Source organism: Microplitis mediator, chromosome 6 (genome assembly GCF_029852145.1).
Source record: "Microplitis mediator isolate UGA2020A chromosome 6, iyMicMedi2.1, whole genome shotgun sequence".
NCBI lineage: Eukaryota > Metazoa > Arthropoda > Insecta > Hymenoptera > Braconidae > Microplitis > Microplitis mediator.
Genome location: NC_079974.1, coordinates 10,437,906 through 10,448,459, shown reverse-complemented (window position 1 = coordinate 10,448,459; position 10,554 = coordinate 10,437,906). Strand labels below are relative to the sequence as shown.

Sequence of the window (10,554 nt, the reverse complement as noted above, 5' to 3'; positions counted from 1 at the left end):
ACAAAATCGTATTGAAATTTGGAATATAACATTTCTGAAATAAATGTCTTACCAGGGACACTACAAATCGTAGGCGCGATCTCGTGGCAAGTACCGAACTACTTCCGCTGCTGCTGCCTAGCACCGGGGACTTTCCCCTTCTCCATATCGATCTTTTCTCCCAAGAAATTTTTTCTCTTGGCTTAAGCAACTTTTGTTATTTTAGTCGGAGAAAACAAAAATACTTGCGTGAAAAGAATAGTACTTGTTCCGAGAAATTTTATATACAAAAAAATAATGTATCTTGCACCAAAAAAAATATCTCTTACTTTAAGAAATATGAACTTTTGAGACAAGTGAAAATTTTTTGATTTAAGCGTAAAAATATGTTGACGTGAAAAAAAAAATTTTGATTCAAGATAAAAATTTGAAGATAATTGTTTACTTGGTGCAAGTAAATTTTTATTTTCCGAATCGATCAAAAATATTATTATTTTTGGTGTAAATTCTTATAAAAAAAAATGAAGTTAAGCAATTATTTTTGAATGAATCTGATAAAATTAATATTTTATGTGAATGGAAATTATTTATAAAATCTCATAAGTACTCCATAATATTTTATAAGTAATAGCCTTCTAACTAAAACTTACAAAAACTCATAAATCACATAGCTTTTAAATCAAAAATAAATCTCTTAAGTTTTTACAAGTTAATTCGATTATAGATTTTCTTACTAATTCTCATAAAATTTTTATGAGAAAAAGGTCTGCATTTGTCCATGTGATTCCTGATTCAGTCTCATAAAATTTCGAGGAAATACTTGTTAAATATTTTCTCATGAAATATGTGTAACAGGGAAAATTTGAATTTTCCGCGTTACTACGATTACCTAGTATACGCGCCGTCGGTAAAACTATAACTACTCCAGGGTTATCCGGGGTAGAGCGCGACTTGTCACCAGGAGTGGTAATTGTAGGGGCTTGTCCGTCAATCCCCCTCTCTAGCTGTAAGTAGGAGTTTCCAGATTTCCGGAAGTTGCCGAAATTAATCGAGTGGGTGCACCGTGAAAAGTGTCGAAGAGAATCGAGACCGGAACACAACCGGACAGACCTCCGAAGCCAGCAGACGCGCAATACGCAAACAGGTAATTAATTTTATTCTACTTGGATTCTGTAATTGTGGAACCAAGCGATATTAATTCTAAATATTATAGATACCAGGCCATTAGCCGGTATCCTTTATAACTATTATTAATTATACTGGAAACGCAGGTGAAGGAGTAAAATTTTGGAAATTGGGAGACGATAAAGAGAGCGGAGAACGAGAAAAGACGAGACAAAGGAACCAACAAGGAGACAAAGGAACCTGACGGAAAAGGACTGGAGACACCGCAACAGAAGGAAAAACATCAGTAATAAACCTCAGGTATTAATTAAATTAACTGTTCTAGGCCCAAGCCAGAATATTAATTTAATTTTGTAAAAATACTTAGTCGTTCGTCGGGTAATCCGCGTCTAGGCCCGTTATAAATTAATTAGTCGTAGAATTTTGTTAAAATTAATTTAAGCCAGACGGTTGTCTAATCAGATCCAGGCCTTTTAGCCGGATCTAGGCGTCGTTGATAATTCCAGGCCATCGCCGGAATTACTGCGTCGTAGAAAAATTCTAGGCCCATTGTGCTGAGCACAAGCCAGAAATTTCGTGGTCGAGTCCGCGTTAAAATTAGTTGTTAATTAAAATAAATAATTAAAATTAAATAAATTACTTAACCAAAATTATCGAATTAAATAAAGAAATTAATTAAGACAAAGTAATAGACGCGAGAAGTCTGAGAGAGAAATTTAATTAATTAATAAATAAAATTATCAATTAAATTAATTAGTTAATAATTAAAATTTATTAGATAAAATTAGTTAATAAATTATCATAATTAAAATTAATAACAATAAAAGGGTTTGAACCGAAAAGAAAGAGTCGGAAATGCAAAGTAGTCATTAGAACATAATTTGAAGTATTGGGTGAACGCGACGTTGAGATCTCTGACGTAAATTTATTGTTGATAAAGATAATTATTAAATGAAGGAAATTGATGAGAAAGATAAAAGTGATAAAGTCAATTAAAAATAAGTTAATTAATAAATTTTCTTATTCTCAATTTAATTAATTTATTTATTGTAAAAGTGTGGCGGGAAAGTTGATGGCCGGACGCCATTTTATATTATTTAAAATCAGTGTGTGTGGAAATAAGTCCAGGGGACTAGAGTGAGTGTGCGCGTGTACAGATCCAGGGGATCAAATTTTAAATAATTAATATTGCTAATTATGTTCGTCAGGTACGACGATTTTAAGTTGTTTTAAATAAATGCCAAAGGTAGTTGGCCAATAGTAGTAATAAAGTTGTGTGCGTGTGTGTGTGATGCCAAAGGTAGTTGGCTTAAAAAGGTTTATTTAACGTCAAAGGTAGTTGACGATAGTCATAAGGAATAATGTATAAGGAATAGAAGTATAAGGTTTATAAGGTCAAAAGGTTATAAGGTTAAAAAGGTTATTAATTAATAAAAAGAAAAAAGGTTAATTAAAAAGTGTATTAAAATTATTATAAATTATCCTTCCTCTTCCTTCTCTTACAAATTAATTAATTTACAACGACCCTGATGATCTAAGATCCGGCTCTGGGAGGCCGTTATTACTTCCAGTGGCGCCCTTAAAAAGGACGACCAGAGTAGCAGCATAGCCCTGTTATATTTGGCGCCCAACTTTTATAAAAACCCCGTGAATAATTGTAAGAGAGGTTGAGGAGTTAATTTATAATAAATAGTCGAAAAAAAAAAAAAGTAAAAAAAAAAATCGGAAAAATAAAAATTAGTGTGGTGTGGTTGTTGAAAAAATTTTTAAAATTTGTTGAGAAAAATTTTGAAAAGGTTTTGAAAAATTTTGAAATCGGAGATATAAAATAACGGAATATTTTATTTTAATAGCCGGAAAAATAATTGTGGAAAAATTTTATTTGAAAAATACGGAGAAAAAAATTTACGATAAAAGTATTATTCTAATTAATTAAATAAAGTACAAAAATAATCGTGTTACTTAAAAGAATATAATTAAAATAATTTATGCTAAATAAATAAAATATTTACATAGACAAATAAAATTGAGTAAAATATTTTAAACTTATATTTTACTCACTACCGGATGCGTCAATATTCTAAATATAGAAAACACAAACCTAAGACTGAAAAAAATTAAATTTTACTCAGACTTAAAATCGTAAATAAAAGATAAATTTTGTTCAGAGTTAAATTCGTAAACAAAAGATTAAAATTTACTCGGACACAAAATTCAAAATAAAAGATTTACTAAATTTTAACTTAAACTAAAATACATAAACAGAAGTTTAAGTTCGATAAAATTTAATCCATCAAGTAAAATAAATTATTATTCATAAATAATAAATATTTAATAAAATAAATAATAATCATGGTGAATCATCAAGACCCAGACTCTTCAGGACGTCGATTATCAGCAGGTCGAGGTTACAGTCATCAACCGATGTCACCGAATCCAGGTAGACCAGTAATGACATCAACAATTACAACAGTTACAACGTCAACAAGAACTACACCGACGATTACAACGACTGCAAGTTCACTACCATCGATGTCATTACCACAGAATCCGCCGCCTCCGTATTCGTTACTACAGAATCGACAACCTTCAAGTTCGAACACAGGTAGCCACGGGTTAAATCTAGCCGCAGGTGGGTTGGATTTTCCACCCATACTGCAGGCCCAGGTTCCCCGTAGGCCAATACCAGATCGTGATCAGATGGATTTTGCTGGAAGTCTGAACCATCTTGAAAATAACATACCACCGGATATGCAAAGACTATTCGATCGCATGGACAGCAGTACTCAGCAAATACGCCAGTTGTCGGAAAATCAAAGACTCACCAATGAACACAATGCTGCGCAAATTAATCAATTATCTCAACTAATGCGGGAAGTATTGGATGTAAGAAGAGAATCAGACAACAGGTGGCATTCAAGAGATCAGTCTTGGCGTTCCAACTCACCGGTAGACTGGAGAGCAGCTGAGCTCCAATTAAATAATGCAAACGTTGCCCCCATGGGTCAACATTTGGCGAGGGGGGAGGGCCCAGCCGCTGACAGACTTCAGTACCACGGATTTCAAGATCAACAGCACCTACCACAAGGTCAACCTGGTAACAATCGTGTGGACAGACCAGATGTAAATAATCAAAATATACCAGCTGAGGAAAGAATAAACCAGTTAATCGATCAAATACGTCAACTGCAAATGGGACCACAAGGCCAGATTCCGGTAAACAACGATTATCAGAGAGGAAGAGCAGGGGAATATCCCCAGGCCCATGGTTTTTATAATCAGCCGGGGGTACCCGCTCCAAATCCTGCTAATCAACCGAATCTAGGCAGATACAACGACGACAGAAGATGGAAAGACATTCTACAGAGTTTAAAAATGGGAAATCTTCATTTTCCCCAAGAAAACATGACGGTGAATGATTTCCTTTACGCTGCTGAGGCCAGATCACACAGAGAAGGCTGGTCTGAATGGGATTTATTAAAAGCGATGAGCTACATACTACAAGGAGCGGCAGCGAGATGGTTTGATGCTAACTATCTCCGCTGGACAAATTATGCTCAATTTAAATCAGAATTTAGAAAAGCCTTCGGCAGTTCGGCAACTGATCATCAAATCATCATGGAAATTAGCCGAATGAGAATGAGACCAGGTGACAATGTAACTGAGTTTGTCTTAAAGATCCAGCAAAAATATCAAGCGATGCAAATACCTCCACCAGTATCCGAGCAAGTCTCATGTATCAGGAACCACCTGACTGATGAGTTACGGACTCTTGTCTTCGCTAGATCGGTACACTCTTATGAAGATCTATTAAATGCTCTACATGAAGCCACCCGTTGTATCGAAGAAGCACAACAACCAGCTGTGGTGTCCAAAACGGTCAAATTTCAAGAAAAACCGAGATTTAATATGATGCAATTGGCAGAGGAGGAAATAAATTACCAAGAAGAAGACCTAGAACCTACCCGGTGCAATTTAATGGTAGCAACATCACCAGGAACGTATAATAATAAATACGGAGTACAAATGAGAAACAACACGAATTATTATAGACCTCAAAATAATTCAATGAGACCTCAACAGTTCAGACAAAGAATAAATCAAGTTCCTGGATCAACGTCTGGTTTTACTCAGAACCCGGTGATGGCTCCAAGATATAATAGACCTTGCTTCAATTGCGGTGTCCCAGGACATGTCTTCGAGGTTTGCGAAAATCCTCGACAAGAAGTTTGCAACATCTGCTTTGAAACTGGGCATACCAGAAGTAGATGCAATTTATTCGTTTATGCAAATGAAAATATACCGAGTAACTCAACAACACCAGACAACCAGACTCCAGCTCACCAGGAGAATAAAGACGGACCTGGTGACAGTCGAAAAAACGGGTAACACCTGAACCGAACTCCCCGTCGGCTCAGGAAGCTCTTGAAGCAAAACAGGGGTTAATTAAAACGAATTCAAAAAGTAATATCAGCCGGTTGGGGATATTGCAGGCCGATGAAGTCTCGACTTCGCCGCAGTATTCTCATCCAGGCCCTTCTTCAGTACCAATCAGCCGGTTGGGGATATTGCAGGCCGATGAAGTCTCGACTTCGCCGCAGTATTCTCATCCAGGCCCTTCTTCAGTACCAGTCAGCCGGTTGGGGATATTGCAGGCCGATGAAGTCTCGACTTCGCCGCAGTATTCTCATCCAGGCCTTTCATCATTACCACATAGCCGGTATGAATTATTGCAGGCCAACGAAGTGTCAACTTCGCCGCAACAATTCATTCCAGGCAATAATTTACATTTAATTAAGACGGCTGCAAATCTCTTAGACATTGAGGAAATAATTAAACTGACTCATGAAGATCTGTCAGAAGATTCTACAGAAATTGTACATCAGCTAATACAAGTCATGGAAGATCAAGATTTTATTATTAAAGAATCCAGCCAGCCAGACCAGAATATCAGCATTAATTCAATCACATCAATAATGGAGCCAGATGATGATGAAATAGAAGTACCTTGGGAAGATGAATTTCAACCAGGCTTAGAACCGGTTGACCTTGAATTTAATATGTCTTCGCCGCGTCTTTTGGAACTAGGCCCAAGCCAGTCTCCAGATTCGCAGGCCTCAGACTCCAATACAACACCGTCATCTCGAGAAGCTTTTATCCCAGGGATACTCCAGAACCAGCCATTGTCCGCTGCTATTAAATATCGTTTAGCTGAAAGAAAAATTTTTGTTCATGGATCAGGACCAAGACCACCTGAAATAACAGCAAGAATTCCAGTCTCACTGTGGATTTTTGGCATCAAGCTAAATGGTATTTTAGACACTGGCAGTGAGAGGTCATATATAAATGCTAAAGTGTATCAAGATATCAGAGAGTATGCTTCTGGTGAATTAAGACCAGATGAAACACAAAAACGTGGTGTTCTGTTGGCGAATCATACATTATGCAAAAGTCTGGGTGGCGCTCCATTTATCATCCAAATCGGCTCGGTAGCCGGTGAACAATATCTGAGTGTGATAGAAGATCTTGGTCATTCTGTAGTTTTGGGGATGGATTTTGCTCTCCAATTTGGTGTCATAATTAATAGTAAAGACAGAACTTGGCAGTTCAGTGGTAATGCTGAAATACATCCATTCGAGTCCATTGCCTGTAAAGAAAATACGTCAAGGTGTTCGTCAATGACAGCTGATCAAGAATTGGACTTCAAAAATTTCATTAATGCTGAAATGAAAAAGTTTGAAGGTATGCCAAATCAAGGACTTACAAATATAATTGAACATGAGATTGTTCTAAAACCTGACGCGAGACCGGTCAGAATAAAACCATACAGACGTAGTCCAGTTATAAATGAAGAATTAAATCGACAAATTGACGAACTCCTCGAGAAAAAATTCATAAGACCCAGTTATAGTGTTTGGTCATGCTCGCCGGTTATGGTTGCTAAGCCAAATAAAACCTGGCGATTCTGCGTGGATTATCGGCCCATCAATCGTGTGACAATACCACCAGCTCATCCACTACCCAACATGTTACGTATACTCAGTGCGCTACATGGTGCAGTGTACATCAGTACGATGGATCTTAAAGAGGCTTTCCATCAAATTCGCATGGCTCTTGCGTCGATTCCTCTCACCGCTTTTTCCGTGGAAGGACGAGGGCAATTTGAGTGGCTGCGAATGCCATACGGACTTGTGGGTGCTCCAAGCACGTTCCAGAAGGCAATGGATAAGCTGAAAGAAAAATTTCATAAACTTTTGGTTGAACGAGATTTACCAACGAGTTGGGCTGACCAAGTCTTCGCTTACTTAGATGACTGGATTGTAATCAGCGAGACAATGGAAGAACATAAAAGAATTTTGGCTCTGGTATTTGAAGTATTTAGAGATGCTGGTCTACTGATCAACCCAGAAAAATGTAAATTTTGTCGTCCAGAAGTAAAGTTCTTGGGATTTATAGTCAACAAAGACGGATTACATACAGATCCAGATAAAATAGCTCCGATTGTCAACTATCCTCGACCAACTAACAGGAAACAGCTGCGAAGTTTTCTGGGACTCGTTAACTGGTATCATAGACATCTACAAGATGTAGCCAAGGCTCAAGGACCCTTGAATAAACTCACCGGTGTAACCACAGAATGGAAGTGGGAACTCCAGGAAGAAGAGTCTTTTCAAAAATTAAAACGTGCACTGATAGATGCCCAGCCGTTATCTATACCTAAAGTCGGATTACCATACTATTTATATACCGACGCGTGTGACACGGGCCTGGGAGCATTTCTAGTACAACGAGATCCCGAGACACAAAAGGAATTTCTTATTATCTGTCTAAGTCGTCAGCTCAAGGGTGCTGAAACTCGTTACACTACCACCGAGAAGGAGTGTCTGGCAGTAGTGTGGGCAGTTCGTAAACTACGATGTTACTTGGAAGGTACGCCATTTACTGTCGTCACTGATCATGCGGCATTAAAATGGTTACACTCACTACGAGACCCGAACGGCAGGTTAGCTCGTTGGGCTATGGAGCTGCTTTCACACCAGATAATAATTGAACATCGACGAGGTACTGAAAATGAAGGTCCTGATGCATTGTCACGCATATATGAAGATAATATTCCAGAGGATTGGTTGGACATCAAAGGTCAGCTTGGGTCTAACCACTGTCTACACTTACAAGTATCTAATTGGTATGGAGTAAAATTTAACAACGTACGTCGCAATCCAGGGCGATTTCCGGATTGGCGTATCGTTGAGGATCGACTTGAATATCACCGTCCAGATCCATTAAAATCTATTGTTGGAGACGACAATGCTTGGAAAGTGGTTTTACGAGATCCTGAGATCCAAGAAGTCCTTCAGAAACATCATGAAGACCCAGATGCTGCGCATCTAGGGCGGGATAAAATGTATGAACGTATTAAGGTCCAATACTACTGGCCTGGTATGTACCAAGATGTGGACAGTTACGTGGAGGCTTGTGAGGTTTGCAAACAAGCTAAATATAAACAATCATCATCAAAAGCTCCGATGCAGACTCGACAACCCATAAGACCTTGGGCAATTGTTGCTGCTGACGTAACTGGACCGTTTACTCGATCACGTAAAGGACACCAGTATATATTAGTCATTCAAGACTTATATACTAGGTTTATCGAACTTTATCCTTTACGTCGTCACACTGGTGCAGCTGTTTTGGACTCATTTAAACGTACATTTTCCTTACGGTCTTACCCGCTGTTTCTGGTGACAGATAATGGCAGGGAATTTGTCAACGAGACTGTACAGGATTATTTAAAATCAGTTGGCGTAAAATTTACACCTTTGGCAGTCGCTCATCCACAAGCGAATCCTGTAGAACGGATTAATCGCACAATAAAACCAATGATTCGAGCTTACATAAATAAAGACCAGACCAGATGGGATGACCATCTAGGTGAGATTCAACTGGCTTATAATAGCTCGTATCATTCGTCGTTAAAAATATCTCCATATTTTCTGGTGCATGGCCAAGAGCCCAGACTATCTGACAAATTAACTGAGTTGGAAATGGAAGATTTTATTCCTGATAACGATGAGTGGAAACAGAGAGTTCAGCGACTCGATGAACTTCGGCATAAAATCGAAAGCATTATGCGAGCCGAAAATGAACGCCAAGCTAGTTATCATAACACAGAATTTAAAATACCAGAAATTAAATTGGGTGATAGGGTCTTCTACCCGAACAGAAAACTTAGCAATAAGATTCAAAAGTATAGTGCAAGTCTCGGTATGAAATATCTAGGTCCGGTTACAGTTACAAAAATCGTAAGTCCGCTTGTAGTCGAACTTAGTAATGATGCGGGTAAATCGCTCGGTACGCATTATACGCCGGATTTAAAATTACCGCGCCGGAGTACGCGTATTGCTAATAAGAATACACAATAAAATAATGATAATTATTATTACCTCGATCATACGACTAACCCCAATTTATTTCAGATGGAAAGAGGACGGAGAAGGGCCAGAGATCAAGTCCGCGGGTATACAGAGGCATCCCGCAGGAGATACACCCGGAATCCAAGGCCGTATGGACCACCGGGAAGACAACCCCATCGCCGGTTGGCGGTAAACCAACCAGGCTTGTTGGCAGAGTCGGAGGGGGCCATACCGGTGACACCACGCCAGTCCGCCTTACAGCGACTAGGCCCAGTGGTGTCCGGAGACCAACCAACTGCCTCCAGCCGCCCTGAACAGCCTCGGGCAGGCCCAGAGATAGCGTCAGTCGCCACAGCAGGCACGGTAAATGCCAGTTTTACTCATCAAGGTGCTGCACAGCCAATAACATCGGCAGCCGTGAGTAAAATAACTATAACAACGGATAAATCTGCAAAGACTGCTCACCAGAGAACTGCGAAACCATTAACACCGGCAGTAGTGAGCAAGGCAACGTCGACTCCTAGAAAAAGGTCAGACTATGTGTTGTCCAGGACGTTCACCAGGTCGACTCACCAGGTCGCTGCAAGGCAAATTACATCGGCAGCTGTGAGTAGAGCTACGCAAACACCAGCAAAAATAGTTACACCTACTCACAAGGGTGCTGTGAAGCCACCGACATCGGCAGCAGGGAGTCAGATGGACCCTCAGGAGCACTCCAAAGTGTTGCCAACCACAACACCACCATCAGTCGATCATGAGGCAAAGGCAGCATTAAGACGTAAGAAGAACGCCAAACGCCGCGCGTTGCGAGAGGCTAAGCTCGCCGAAATTTTGACGCGACCAGCGGAGGAAATTATCCTCGAGAGGGTGCGAAAATTGGCTCTACATGCCGCTCCCAGGAGAAGAGCAGGTATCGGACAAAACAACCGAGTTAGTGACCCCACTCCACCGGCAGCAATAACACCAAGAGCTGAGGCAAGTACTTCCAGTACTTCCACTTTACCAAGCCACGCCGGAGAGTCACAACTCCCAGAAG

The 10,554-nt window shown here is 39.5% G+C and overlaps 1 protein-coding gene across 4 annotated transcripts in view; it reads right to left on the bottom strand.

Annotated features, from left to right (window-relative positions):
- Nucleotides 1-10,554, bottom strand: part of LOC130669669 (NADPH:adrenodoxin oxidoreductase, mitochondrial) — a 73,442-nt gene that overhangs the window by 44,475 nt on the left and 18,413 nt on the right. The gene's annotated exons all lie outside the window — the stretch shown is intronic.